Source organism: Notamacropus eugenii, chromosome X (genome assembly GCF_028372415.1).
Source record: "Notamacropus eugenii isolate mMacEug1 chromosome X, mMacEug1.pri_v2, whole genome shotgun sequence".
In the NCBI taxonomy this organism is placed as follows: domain Eukaryota; kingdom Metazoa; phylum Chordata; class Mammalia; order Diprotodontia; family Macropodidae; genus Notamacropus; species Notamacropus eugenii.
Window position 1 is genome coordinate 16,089,387 of NC_092879.1, and position 15,490 is coordinate 16,104,876.

At 38.6% G+C, this 15,490-nt stretch overlaps 1 long non-coding RNA gene across 1 annotated transcript in view; it reads left to right on the forward strand.

Moving 5' to 3' along the window:
- The window catches only part of LOC140515578 (uncharacterized), a 385,043-nt gene that overhangs the window by 193,201 nt on the left and 176,352 nt on the right, over positions 1–15,490 (forward strand). The gene's annotated exons all lie outside the window — the stretch shown is intronic.

Below are 15,490 nucleotides of genomic sequence, written 5' to 3' on the forward strand. Positions count from 1 at the left end.
GCCCCATTCCTCCCTTTCTCCTCCCAATATTTTTCTCTCTCACCGCTTAATTTCATTTTTTTAAGATATGATCCCATCCTGTTCAATTCACTCTGTTCTCTCTGTCTCTGTGTGTATGTGTGTGTGTTTGTGTGTGTGTGTGTGTGTGTGTGTGTGTGTAATCCCACCAAGTACCCCGATACTGAATAGTTTCAAGAGTTACAAATATTGTGTTTCCATGTAGGAATGTAAACAGTTCAACTTTAGTAAGCCCCTTATGACTTCTCTTTGCTGTTTACTTTTTCATGCTTCTCTTCATTCTTGTGTTTGAAAGTCAAATTTTCTTTTCAGCTCTGGTCTTTTCATCAAGAATGCTTGAAAGTCCTCTATTTCATTGAAAGACCATTTTTTCCCCTGAAGTATTATACTCAGTTTTGCTGGGTAGGTGATTCTTGGTTTTAGTCCTAGTTCCTTTGACTTCTGGAATATCCTATTCCACGCCCTTCGATCCCTTAATGTAGAAGCTGCTAGATCTTGTGTTATCCTGATTGTATTTCCACAATACTTGAATTGTTTCTTTCTAGCTGCTTGCAATATTTTCTCCTTGACCAGGGAACTCTGGAATTTGGCCACAATGTTCCTAGGAGTTTCTCTTTTTGGATCTGTTTCAGGAGATGATTAGTGGATTCCTTGAATACTTATTTTGTCCTCTGGTTCTAGAATCTCAGGGCAGTTTTCCTTGATAATTTCATGAAAGATGGTGTGTAGGCTCTTTTTTTGATCATGGCTTTCAGGTAGTCCCATAGTTTTTAAATAGTCTCTCCTGGATCTGTTTTCCAGGTCAGTTGTTTTTCCAATGAGATATTTCACATTATCTTCCATTCTTTCATTCTTTGGTTTTGTTTTGTGATTTCTTGGTTTCTCGTAAAGTCATTAGCCTCCATCTGTTCCATTCTAATTTTGAAAGAACTATTTTCTTCAGTGAGCTTTTGAACCTCCTTTTCCATTTGGCTAATTCTGTTTTTTAAAGCATTTTTCTCCTCATTGGCTTTTTGAACCTCTTTTGCCAATTGTTAGCCTATTTTTCAAGGTGTTATTTTCTTCAGCATTTTTTTGGGTCTCCTTTAGTAAGGTGTTGACCCGCTTTTCATGTTTTTCTTGCATCTCTCTCATTTCTCTTCCCAGTTTTTCCTCCATCTCTCTAACTTGATTTTCAAAATCCTCTTTGAGCTCTTCCATGGCCTGACGCCATTGAATATTTATTTTGCCTGTTTGAGATGCAGAGCCTTGATTTCTATGTCTTTCCCTGATGGTAAGCCTTGTTATTCCTCATCCGAAAGGAAGAGAGGAGATATCTGTTCATCAAGAAAGTAACCTTCTATTCTCTTATTTTTTTTCCCCCTTTTCTGGGCCTTTTTCCAGCCAGTGACTTGACTTCTGAGTTTCCTTTTCACACCCACCTCGCCTCCAGATCTGCCCAGCCAGAGCTTGGGGTCTGAGATTCAAATGCTGCTTCCCAGCCTCCGGGCTTTGGGCGGGGATGGGGCTGCTGTTCAGTGTGAGATTAAGTTCAGCTGCTCAGGTGGGGGCAGGGCTGCTACAGTGGGCTGAGTTTCCTCAGGGGGTTTATTTGGGGACCTTTAACAATGGATCTGGGCTCCTGCCTGCTTTGAGAGCCCTTGTCTGCTGCCGCCTCTGCTGCTGCCTCCCTAGGGGACCTGAGTTATGGGGACACCCCACTCCCCTCACGGCCACCCAAAAAGACTCTCTCACTGACCTTTGTCACCTGTGGGTGGAGGGACCTGCTCGGCCGCTGGAGATTCTGTCCCTGAGGCCTGCTCAGATCTGCAGGGCTGGTCTCTGCTCTGGGTCTGGTGCTCGATGGACCTTTTGGGTCAGTTTTTCAATTCTCTCTGGAACAGAAATCTCCTCCACTCCGTTGTTCTGTGGCTTCTGCTGCTCCAGAATTTGTTGGGAATTCTTCTTTACAAGTAATTTATGGGCTATGGGTTTGAAGCTAGCATATGTGTGTCTTTCTACTCCGCCATCTTGGATCCTCCCCCCCAGGCTTTTTTTTTTAATCAAATAGTGTGTCTTCCCCTGGCCTCCCTGCCATTAACTTTTGTCTTTGGATTTATTAACCATGAATTTTATTTTATTGGTTTGCTTCTGTATTTTGCATACCTATTCTTTTCTATTGATCACCCTTTCAATTTTTAACAAGTTCCAATTGTTTTCTGGACTGCTAGGTATTCTGCAGGGCCTGAAGACAGGAAGATTCATCTCCTTCAGTTCAATCCTGACTGTAGATACTTATCACTTTCACGACCCTGGGCAAGTCACAAATCTCTTTCCCTCAGTTCCTCATCTGTCCATTGAGATGCAAAAGAAAAGGGCAAACCACTCCAATTTCTAGTCAGGAAAAGTCAGGCAGAAATAAGCAACTATGAAAACTGGTTTCATAATCACTGATAGACAGCAGAGTTTGAAATCTGCTATTAATAATCTCTAACCCCACACCCTCTTTTCTCTTTCACCCCTCCATTATTTCCCTTGAGATATTGGACCTCTTTTTAAAAATTTTTGATGATTGCTTTTTCCTCCATCCCCTGGGTATCCCATGTATCCCTCCCTCTCTCCATCCTCCAGAGTCATGCAATGTAACAAATTGTCATTTTGTTTTTGGGAGGAAAAGAAAAACAAGCCCAACTGATCAATGCATTCAGGTAAAGGTGAAACACCTGTGGACCGCTCACCTCCTCAATGGGGTAAGTTGATGCTGTCTCCTCATCTTTCCTATTCAGACCCGATTGATCTAGAACATTTTGTTATGGGTACTTTTGCACATGTGGATCTCGTTTCTCCTTCGTTGCAGAAGAAGACCATACCATCAGAGAAATGATGACATTACTTGCACTTGACTTTGTTTTCAGTGAAGGAGGGCTGTGCAGGTCACCAGCCTCACTTCTCCTCCAGAGCCATCTGAATCTAGTGACCTGATATTCCTCAGCATGACTGGAGATGGCCCAGGATGCACTGGGAGACCTTGGGCCCTTTAGGTCAAGGTCTTTGCAGGTACTCACTTAGGGTGAGCCAATCCTGATTAATTGAATAGGCCTGTTTAAGAGGTAGTCAGGGTATGGCCCCTTTATTGAGGTCAAGAAAAACAAAGAGATCAGGCTGGGTGGGAGCAGTTACTCTTGATAATCACTCTAAAGCTAGGGGGGTCCAGGCGCCCTTGGCAGGGTCCCCTTGGAGTCCCAGTTTAAGAGTGTAGTAGGTTTAAGGTTTTGGGTACTTGCGGCACCCAAAATGGGTAAAACTCATTATTAGAGGCTGGGAAGGGAGCAGTGAGTGGGGGAGGAATATCTGAAGCTTCAGAGATTTTCACACTTTTCACCCTGTTGTTTTCAGTCCTAGTTGTGGGGGTTAAAAATAAATGAATTCCATTAAAAATGATGAAATAATATCACACAGTAAGAAATTCCTCCATGAAGTGTTTCAGACAAACTTGGGACATCCAGTATCAAGAATCAAAGGTCTGTTATATAGATAAAGGATTAGACTTGCTCTTCTTGGCTCCAGATGGCAGAACCATGAACAATGGCTGGAAGTTATAAAGGGGCTAATTTTGGGCCTGATATCAGGAAAAACTTCCTAAATATGAGCATTGCCCAGAAGTGTAATGGGCTGCCTTGAAGAGTTGTTGCTTCCCCCTCCTTGGAAGTATTCAAGGAAAAGCTGAATGACCATTTATCTCTCAGGCTGGAAATTCCTTTCATGGATGGATTGGATGTGGTGCCTGCTGTGATGCCTTCTAACTCTCAAGTTTTATGCAACTTTTGTGAACAAAGGCTGACAGGGTAATCTGAGGACAGCATTTGGATTTTCCAAAAACATGTTATTTTCTCTCATTTACCTGTAAAGATAATGATTAATATTCATTGAGAAATTTTTGAGTTCTAAATTTTCTCTCCCTTTCCCTCACCTCCCCCCTAACAGAGTAAGCAATATGGTATGGGTCATAGACATTCAATCATAAAAGTCCTATTTCTCTACTAGTTATATTGTGAAAGAACATATAGAACCAAAGGCAAAAGTACAGGAAAAAATACAGAAAGTGAAAAAGAGTATGCTTTGTTCTTCATTTAGACTTCATCAGTTCTTTCTGATGAGGTAGTTAGCACTTTTTATCATGAATACTTTGGTATTTTCTTGGAGCATTGTGCTGTTGAGAACAGCTAAGTCCTTCACAGCTGATCATCATATAGTATTGCTATGGTTGTGTACACTGTTCTTCTGCTTCTACTCCATTCATTTTGAATGAGTTCAGATAACTCTTCCAGGTCACCCTGAAATCTGAGTGTTCATCTTTTCCTGCACCACAGTAATATTGCATTCCAGTCATATGTCACAACTTCTTCAGCCATTCCCCAGTCCATATTCATTCCCACAATTTCCTGTTTTTTCCACCATAAAAAGAGCTGTTACAAGTATTTTTGTACAAATAGTACAAATTTTTTGTACAAATTTCCCCTTTTTTGATGTCTTTGGGATATAGACTAAGGAGTGGTGTTGATGGATAAAGGGTATACACCATTTCAGAGCCCTTTGGACATATTTTTAAATTTCTCTCCAGAATAGTTGGATCAGTTCACAGCTCCACCAACAGTGCACTGATGTGCCAATTTTGTCACATCTCCACAAGCATTTATTATTTTCTTTTTTGTCATATTAACCAATCTCCTAGGTGTGAAATGGTACCTCAAATTGTTTTAATTTGCATTTCTTTAGTCAATAGTGATTGAAAGCATATTTTTTCTTATGGCTACATATAGCTTTGATTTCTTTCATCTGAAAACTGCCAATTCATACCCTTTAACAATTAATTAATTGGGGAATAACTTGAATTCTTATAAATATAATGCAGTTCTCTATATATTTGAAGAAGGAGGCCTTTATCAAAGACAATTGTTTTAAAAATGTCTCCCAGATTCCTACTTTCTTCTACTCTTTGTTGCCTTTGTTTTTTTCTGCAAAATCTTTTTAAATGAATACAATTAAAATTGTCCACTTCCTATCTCATAATGTCATCTGTCTCTTGTGTGATAATAAAATCTTCCCTTCTGTATAGACCTGACAGGTGAAAACTATTCCTGGCTCTCCTCATTAGCTTGTGATATCACTCCTTATGTCTAAATCATTTGCTCATTTTGATCTTACCTTATTGTTGTTGTGTTATTGATCCATCCTCCTGGAAGCGGACCAATGATATCAGGAGGGTGATGTCTTGACTTGCAAGAGAATTGAATGTGAGGCAGGAATGTGCAAAGTCATCCTCTCCTCCAGAGTCATCTGAGGCCAGTGACAAGACATAGGTCAGCACAAGAAGATTGCCCAAAATACACTGGGAGGTCTTTCCCTTTTTTCAGCTAAGGTCTCAGTTTGTTTCAGGCAGCTCCAATTCAGTGATTGAAGGTGAGGTAAATAAGAGGCAAAGATGTTCTAGCTTGCTTGCTCACAAAAAAAAAATCAATCCGGAAGGGGAAGAACCTTAGGAATTGTGTTCAGAACAGAATCAATTGGTATTTACACTCACTCTGAGCCATCAGGTGCTTTAGGCCAGGAGATATCATCCATCCCGAGTGAGAACCTGAGGGATTTGGGTTTATGGTGGGTTTGGGTTTAAGTTGCATTGGAATCCCAATAGGTTTTATCAAAACCTGGTTTCTCAGAGGTCTGTTTCAAGAAATCATGGATGGAACTAGAAGGGATAGAAGTGTTTATTGTCCCAGACATTTTTCTTCATGATAGAATAAAACTATGGGGAAGAGAACAAAAGAGCTAGCCCCCAAATTCGAAGATATCTTGTAAGAATTTTGGGATCAAAATTTATATTACTTTGGGCAGAGTACCTTCATGTGCAATTTAAAGTCTTGGTCTATACTTAATTTTTGCCATGCTATTTTCCATTTTTTCCCAGTTGTTTTTGTAAATAGCGACTTCTTTCTCTAAATGTTTAAGTTCATTTATTTATTTTTAATTTTCAACATTCACTTCCATAAGTTTTAAATTTTCTCCCCTCCTCAAAACTGCATTCAATCTCATATACTCTCTACATATACGTTCCTTCTAAACATACTTTGATATTAGACATGTCATATGGAAGAATTAGAATGAATGGGAGGCATCATGAGAATTAAAAAAGAAGAAGAAAATAGTTTACTTCATTCTGCATTCAGACTCCATAGTTCTTTCTCTGGATGTGGATGGCATTTTTCATCATGAGTCCTTTAAAATTGTTTTAGGTCATTGCACTTCTCAGAAGAGCTAAAGTCTATCAAAGTCAGTCTTTTCACAATGTGCCTGTTACTATGTACAATGTTCTCCTGATTCTAGTCACTTTACTTAGCATCAGTTCACATAAGTCTTTCCAACTTTTTCTGAAGTTAGCCAGCTTTTCATTTCTTATACCACCATAGTACTCCATTATATTAATATACTACAACTTGTTCAGCTATTCTCCAATGGATGGACATCCCCTCAATTTCCAGTTCTTCCCCATCACAAAAATAGCTGCTATACATACCTTTGTGCAACAGTTTCCGCTTCCCATTTTCATAACATCTTTGGGATACAGCCCCAGAAGTAGTATTGCTAGGTGAAAGGGAATAGTGAGTTCTCCTAAAAAACAAAACAAAACAGGGTTACTTGGCTTTATGAAATACTACAGTATTAAGGGTAATTTACTACCATGTATTGTGTACCTGATCCATTTCCTTGATACACTACTCTATTTTTTAACCAGTGCCAGATAGTGTTGATGTTTACTGTTTTGAATACAGTCTGAGATCTGATATGGCTAGGCCTTTTTTCCTTCCCATTTGTTTTCATTAATCCTTTTGATATTCTGGACCTTATATTGATCCAGATGAATTTTGCACTGATTTTTTTCTCGCTCTGAAAAATAATTTTTTGGTAGACTGATTGGTATGGCGCTGAATTAGTAAATTAGTTTAAGTAGAGTTGTCATACGCATTATACTGACCCAGCCTACCCATGAACAACTGATATTTTTCCAAATGTTTACATCTGACTTATTTGTGTGAAGAGTATTTTGTAATTGTGTTCATATAAGTCCTAAATTTATCTTGGCAGATAGGTTCCCAAGTATTTTATATTGTCCATACTAATTGTAAATGAAATTTCTTTGTTCCTTGCTGCTATGCTTTATTGGTAATATATAGAAATGCAGATGATTTGTGTTGGTTTAGTTTGTATCCTGCAACTGTGCTAAAGTTGTTAATGATTTCAACTAGTTTTCTAGTTGATTTTCTAGGATTCCCTAAATATACCATCTCATAATCTGCAAAGAGTAGTAGTTTTGTTTCCCCATTGCCTGTTCTAATTCTTTCAATTTCTTTTTCTTATTACTAGAGCTAACATTTCTAGTACAATATTGAATAAAATTGGTGATGATATGCATACTTGTTTCACCCCTAATCTTACTAGAAAAGCTTCTACCTTATTCGCATTACAGATAATGTGTGCTGATGGTTTTACCGAGACAGTAGTTATCATTTTAAAGAAAGCTTCACCATTCCTGGCATCTCTAGTGTTTTTCCCAGGAATGGATGCTGTATTTTGTCAAACACTTTTTCTTCACCTCTTCAGATAATCATGTGATTTCTCTTTACATGGTCACCTATGCAGATAGTTTTCCTAATATTGAACCAGTCCTACATTGCTGGTATAAATCACACCTGGTCGTAGTGTATTATCCTGGTGATATATTGCTGTAATCTCTTTGGTGGTATTTTTTTTTTAATTTTTGCATCAGTACTGATTCGGGAAAGTGATCTTTACTTTTCTTTCTCTGTCTTGCCTCTTCCTGGTTTAGATATCAACGTCATATTTGTGTTACAAAAGGAATTTGGCAGGACAGGTATTGTGTGGGAGGAGAACAAAAAAGGCCAAAAGCCAGGGATGACTGGTGGTTGTTTTTATTTATCCCAAGTTTTTCCATGGGACAGTTGAAGCTTCTCTTGCTGTTTACATTTAAGGTAGTTTACATTCTCTAACTCCCAGATCCTTGCAAACTTTGTACATAAAGCTATTTGGGGAGTTCCTAACTCAGGAAGGGCTTTTCCACAGGGTGGATGGTGCATGTAGGAGGGACTGAGCCCTTGTGGAACTTCCCTGCAGTGAGAATGAGCTCTTTTCTTATCCTTCCCAGGCCTCCTTGACAATGGCTTGGCAATAGTCTTCTAGGATCTCTGAATCTTTCCATCTCAGTGGTTCACTGCTTAGAGCAGTGGGCCTGGAGTTAGAAAGATCTGGGTTCAAATCCACCCTCAGGCCCTTATATGCTATGGGACCTTGGGCAAGGGGAAGTCCAAGTGTTCCAAGTCAAGGATTCTTTCATCTTTCTGCCTCCTCAGTAAGTTTAGCAACCCATCTTACAAAGTGGTCTGGGGCTGAGAGAGGTGAAGTGACTTGATTGTGGCCATGCTGGTAAGATGGATGTGAGGGAGGACTTGAACTCTGAGCCCTTCTGACTCTGAAGCAGATTTTCTTGTGCCTCAGGGAATCTCTCCTTTCCATGCAGATACAATTCAAGCACCATCTATTCCATGAAGCTTTTCTTGATTCCAACTGTTAGTGGCCTGACTCCCAGACTACCTTGTACTTTGCCTTTATTTATCTTTATTTTCCATATATTTTTATGTATTTTCTGTCTCTTTAAATCTAAGCTTCTAGCACTTAAGGACTTTGCATCTCCAGTAATTGGCCCTGTGCCTTTTATGCATGAGGTACTTAAGAACAGCTGGTTGATTGCTTAATTAGACCACCTGTCTTTCTTTGTGCCCAGCACACTGGAGGATCTTAATCTATAACTAAGGAGTGAATGAATTCCTGATTTGTAGCTCTAAATTCTGATCTAAGCTAGATTAAATGTTGATGATTTTAACTACATATTTTATAGATAGCTCATTTATAATTTTCATCACTTCTCACTTTATTATTTTAATACTCATATTTCCTTCACGTTTTCCCTTAGAGTTTAATTTGATACGTGTTGTGAGGTGTTCATCTCCTTTCAAATTCCTGCCAAGCTATTTTACACTTATGCGATCTGTTTTTTGTTGTTGTTGTGTCAACTACAGAGTTATTGCTTTGTGTAAATGGACTGTTGGGGAAGGCAGGGAGGCAGGACAGTGGTCACTCACTTGTGAAGGGAGAGGGCAGGAGATGGTTTAAGGACACATGGTGTCCAGGAACATAGGAGCCAGAGCAGGAAGATCATACTACGGTGGGAACAGCCACATAATGACCTGGCTAGAATCAAGAAGAAGAAAAAGGCAGGTGATAAACACATAGATGCTGGACATGGTCACACACGGGAAAAGACAGGCTCTTATACACGGACAGAAGAAAGACACCCCATACACAAGCAGGAATGGAGAGAAGACAGGCAGGCAGATGCCAGATACAGAGATATACGGGCAGAGTAGCCAAAAGTCTCCTCCCTCTTCCATGGAACTCTCAAGTCAAGAACTGACCCTGAGGCTGAAGAGGTGGAAGGAATCACTTTTCACATTGAAAACTCCTTTCTTTTCCCTTCTCACCTCTCTGTGAATGCCTTTTAGATCCTTCACCTCATTTAAAAACTTTTTATTGGTGTTTCCTCTATCTGATATCAGAGTATACCATGTATCCCTCCCTCTCCTCCTCCCTGAGAGCCATGTCATGTGACAAATGACATTTTTTGTTTTAAGAGGGAGAAGCAGTCAACTTAACTATAGTACACAGAGGAAAAGGTAATTGAGGCAGAAGACACACTCTCTGACAACATTCCAGTTACTACAGACTTACTCTCTGTGGAAACGCATTTACTCTCCAAACACTCAGAAAAAAAGATACTAGTGGCAGGAGAAACTCTCTGAAAACACAGGCTTACTCTCTGGGGAAGCACATCTAAACTCAGAATATTCAGTGGATGAAATACTTATGCGTGGAGACACAAACTCTGAGAACATTCTACTTACTACAGGCTTGCTCTCTGGGTAAGCACATCTACTCGCTGAACATTCAGAGGAAAAGATACTTGTGGCAGGAGTCAGTCTCTCTGGGAACATTCCAATTACTACAGGCTAACTCTCTGCGGAAGCACATCTAGCCTCTGAACACTCAGTAGACAAGACATTTGGAACTAAAGACACAATCTGAGAACATTCTGCTTAACATAGGCTTGCTTTCTGGGGAACCACCTCTACTCTCTGAACATTCAGAGGAAAAGATACTTGTGGCAGAAGATGCTCTTGTTAACAGCATTCCACTTACCATAGGCTTACTCTCTTGGGAAACACATCAAGAAAAAAATGAATATTTTAGAGGCCTCTGAAGCATTCCTGATGAAAAGACCAGAGTTGAAGAGGAAATGTGACTTTCAAATACAAGACTTAAAAGAAGCATTGAAAAGTAAATATGGAAGAGAAATCATAAGCGACTCAATAAGGTTAAACTGTGTACTTTCCTCTAAGGGAAGATGAAATACATTTCTTTTAAGAATTTTATCATTCAAGGAGGTATAAGTATTCTCTCTGCAAAGAGGGTTGGAGAGTGAGTCAATTAGGTAGGGATGATGTAAAGCAAATAGGGGCGAAATATGGACACTGAAAAAAGTTAGAAGGGAGAGAAACAATGGAGAAAATGATCTCACATAAAATGGACAGGCAAGAGTAGAGATTTTACATTGGGCTGAAAAATGCTGGGGTGGGAGAGGATGTCAGGCAGGCCATGCTTGGGCCTCAGCCATCTAAATTCATTCAATAAGGCAAAATACATTTTGATTGAATTGGTCCTAAAATTCTATCTTACCCTACAGGTAAGTAGGGGAAGGGGATAAGGGAAAGAAAAAGTAGTAATAAAAAGCTGGAGAGATAAAAGAAGGCAGTGTCCATATGCAAACAGGCATTAGAGGAAGGATAGGATCAAAAGAGAGAGAGAGATGGAGAGGGAGGGAGGGAGAGAGAAGTAGAACCCGAAGAAAATAGGATGGAGGGAAATGCATAATGAGTAATCCTATCAGTGTCAAAGGGATGAACTCATTCATAAAATGGAAGTAAGTAGCAAAATGAATTAGAAAGCAGAATAGAATTCTAGAAAACTTATTTATGAAAGGCCACTGGAAGAAACTGAATGGGAATAGAAAGGAGTGCAGACAGATGTTGCTTTATGTAAATTAGTGTTATAAAAATTGAACTTTATGTAAGGAATTCTATAAGAAATCTGCATTCTCTAAAATCCACCCATGTAAATTTTATAGTAGAGCACTGGGATCTCTTTCTCTTCCTGCCCCTGGGCTTGGCACCCTGTCACCTCCTATCTGCCACCTTCCAAAAAGCCTTTTAAAATTCCTCCACATGAAAGCAGCAGAGGAGACCTGCAGAAAGCCACCATCACGACTGGATCAGGGCTGGGTCTGAGACCTCCAGTGTTAAGAGAGGAGACATTGGCTTTGATAGGCTGACCCTCCAGAGTTTGGTTGCTGATTTTTGGTAATTTGTCCATCTGTCTTGGGGTACTCTGTGTCTGGGCCTCTCCTGTATATTCCGTGTCTAGCCCCCATCTGTCTGCCTGCTACTGTATACTTCCTGTCAGTTCCAGCCAGGCCCTTGCTGTGGCTAGACCAATTAGCCATGTGTTCTTCCTCCTAGTCTTGCTTCTCCATACCCAGTCACTACTTGTCTATGTCCTGGAACAGTGTGCCAGCCCCTCCTCCATGGGGGCACACTGACTTCCTGACTCCCTCCTGTTGCTTTAACATGCATGGGAAAATTCACATTATCTAAAAGATCTGCAAGTGGTTCAATTTTTTAATATTTATTTCATATTTTATCTTCTTCTATTACATATAAAAAATTTTTAAATTTTTTTTTAAATTTTGAGTTGCAAATTCTCTATCTTGCTCCCTCCTCACCCCTCTCATTGAGAAGGAATCTAATCTGATATAGCTCACACATATGTTGTCATGTAAAATACATTTCTTTATTAATCTTCTTTTAAAAGAAAACATAGACCAAAAAAAACGCCTTAGAGAAAAATTAAGAAGGTTTAAAAAAGTATGCTTTGTTCTGTTTTGAGATGCCATCACTTCTTTCTCTGGGAATAGATGGCAGTTTTCATCCTAAGTACTTCAGAGTTGCCTTGGATCACTGAAATGTTGAGAATAGCTAAGTTCTTCACAGTTGATCATATTAAAATATTGCTGCTACTCTGTACATTGTTCTCCTGGTTCTATTCATTTCACTTTGCATTAGTTCATGTTAGAATTTCTAGGTTTTTTGAGAACATCCTGCTCATATTTTTTATTGCATGATAATATTTCATTACAATTACATATCACAGCTTTTGCAACCATTCCCCAGTTGATGGCTGTCCTCTCAATATCCAGTCCATTCTTACCAGAAAATAGCTTCCATAGATATATTGTAAGTATAAGCCCTTTACCTTTTTTATTTCTTTTCAAAATCTCTTTTAGATAAAGTCCTAGAAGTGGTATTGGCAGGCCAAAGGCTATGAGTGGTTTTATAGCCTTTGGTCATAATTCCAAATTTCTCTACAGAATGGTTGGATCTGTTCACAATTCTATCAACAGTGTATTGATCTCTCAATTTTCCCACTCCCCTGAATCATTTGTCATATTCCTTTTCTGTCTTATTAGCCAAATTTATAGATGAGAAGAAGGAACTCAGAAATTTTTAAATTTGCATATCTTCAATTGGTAGTAATTTAGAGCATTTTATCATATGACTACAGATAGCTTTGAATACTTCATCTGAAAAGTGACTGTTCATATCTTTTGATCATTCATCGCTTGGGGAATGGCTTTTATTTTTATAAGTATGACTCAGTTCTCTATATATTTGGGACATGAGGCGTTTTACCAGGGAATCGTGGCTTCCACAATTTGTTCACAGTTATGATTGGTAATTGTATTTCTCTTCATCCTATTTGCTCCTGTTTATTCAGTTATTTTATTATTTATTTTATTCAGTTTATTCAGATCAGTTCACAACTCCACCAATACTGCACTAATGTGCCAATTTTTCAAAATCCGCTCTGACATTTATTATTTTCATTTTTTATCATATTAGCCAATATCCTAGGTGTGATCTGGCACCTAAACTTGTTTTAATTTGCATTTTCCTTATCAGTAATGATTTAGAGCATTTTTTTCCTCTGAATACACATAGCTTGGGTTTCTTTCATATGAAAACTGCCAATCCATACCCTTTTACAATTTATTGATTGGGGGATAAATTGTATTCTTATAAATATAAGGCAATTCCGTATATATTTGAAAAAGGAGACCTTAACCAAAGACAATTGTTGTGAAAACGTCTTCCAGATTTCTCCTTTCTTTATAAACTTGGTTGCATTAGTTTTGTTTCTGCAAAATCTTTTTAACTGAATACAGTTAAAATTGTACATTTCCTATCACATAATGTCATCTGTCTCTTCTTTGATAGTAAAATCTTCCCTTTTCTATAGATCTGACAGGTGAAAACTATTCCTGGCTCTCCTCATTAGCTTATGGCATCACTCCTTATGTCTAAATCATCTACTTATTTTGGTCTTACCTTATTGTTATTGTTGTGTTATTCATCCATCTTCCTAGAAGAGGACCAATGATATCAGGAGGGTGAAGTCTTGACTTGCAAGTGAATTGGATATGAGGAAGGGATGTGCAAAGTCATCCTCTCCTCCAGAGTCATGTGAGGCCAGTGACAAGACATAGGTCAGCATAACAAGATGGCCCCAAATGCAGTAGGAGACCTTAGCCTTTTTAAGCTAAGGTCTTTCCCAGGTCGCAGTTTGTCTGAGGCAACTCCAATTCAGTGATTGAAGTCGAGGTAAAAAAGAGGCAAAGATGTTCTAGTTTGCCTACTCACAAAATAAAAGTCAGTCTGCGAGGGGAAGATCCTTAGGGTTTCCGGTCAGAACAGAAAACAATTGCTGTTTACATGTATTCTGAGCCATCTGGGTGGTTTAGGCCAGGAAGTATTATTGACCACTCAGTGAGAGCCTGAGTGATTTGGGTTCAAGGCATAGTCAGGTGCTACCCGCATTGGAATTTATCAAAGACTGATTTCTCAGTGCTGTATTTCAAGAATCAAAAACAAAAGTAAATGGGGCAGAAGAGTTTCTTATCCCAGACATTTTTCTTAATGATAGAATCAAAAAATAGGGAGGAGAACAAAAGATCTAGCCCGCAAATTACAATATATCTTCTAAGGTTTATGGTATCAAAAGTTGTATTACTTTGGGCAGAGTACTTTCATATGCGATTTAAGGTCTTGGACTATACCTAATTTTTCCCATACTGGTACCATTTCTTCCAGCAGTTTTTGTAAGTAGTGAGTTCTTTTTATAATTTCATAAGGTAATTTATTTTTGATTGCCAACATTCACTTCCATAAATTTAATATTTTCTCCCCTCCCCAAAAGTGCTTTCAATCTGATATAGTCTCAACATATACATTCATGTTAAACATGTTATGTGGAAGAGTTAGAATAAATGGGGGAGGGCGGCATCATGAGAATTTTAAGATGAACATGAAAATACTGTGCTTTGTTCTGCATTCAGACTCCATAGTTCTTTCTCTGGATGTGGATGGCATTTTCCATTGTGAGTCCTTTGGAACTGTTTTAGGTCATTGCATTTCTGAGAAGAGCTAAGTCTGTCAAACTCAGTCTTCTCACAATGTAGCTGTTACTGTGTTCAATGTTCTCCTGATTCTACCCACTGCACTTAGCATCAGTTCACATAAATCTTTCCAGTTTTTTTCTGAAATCACCCTGTTCATCATTTCTTATAGCACAATAGTATTCCATTACATTTATATAACCAAAACTTGTTTAGCCATTCCCCAATTGATGGACATCCCCTCAGTTTCCAGTTCTTGGCCACCACAAAAAGAGCTGCTATAAATAATTTTGTTCATGTGGGTCCTTTTCCCATTTTAATGATATCTTTGGGATAGATCCCTAGAAGTCATATTGCTAGGTCAAAGGGGATAGTGTGTTCATCTCAAAAAAAAAAAAAGACAGTTACTTGGGTTACTTGGGTTTATGAAATACTACACTATAATAGTAATTTACTACCATGTTTGGTGTACCTAATCCATTCCATTGACACACTACTCTATTTCTTAGCCAGTGCCAGATAGTGTTGATGTTTACTGCTTTGAATACAGTCTGAGATCTGATATGGCTAGACCACTTTCTTTGTATTGGTTTTCACTAATCCTTTTGATATTCTGGACCTTTTGTTCTTCCAGATGAATTTTGAATTGATTTTTTTCTAGTTCTGAAAAATAATTTTTTGTAGGTGGATTGGTATGGCACTGAATTAGTAAATTAATTTAAGTGGAATTATCAACTATATTACCTTGTTTCAGGCTAACCATGAGCCACTGATACTTTTACAAATTTCATATTTCAC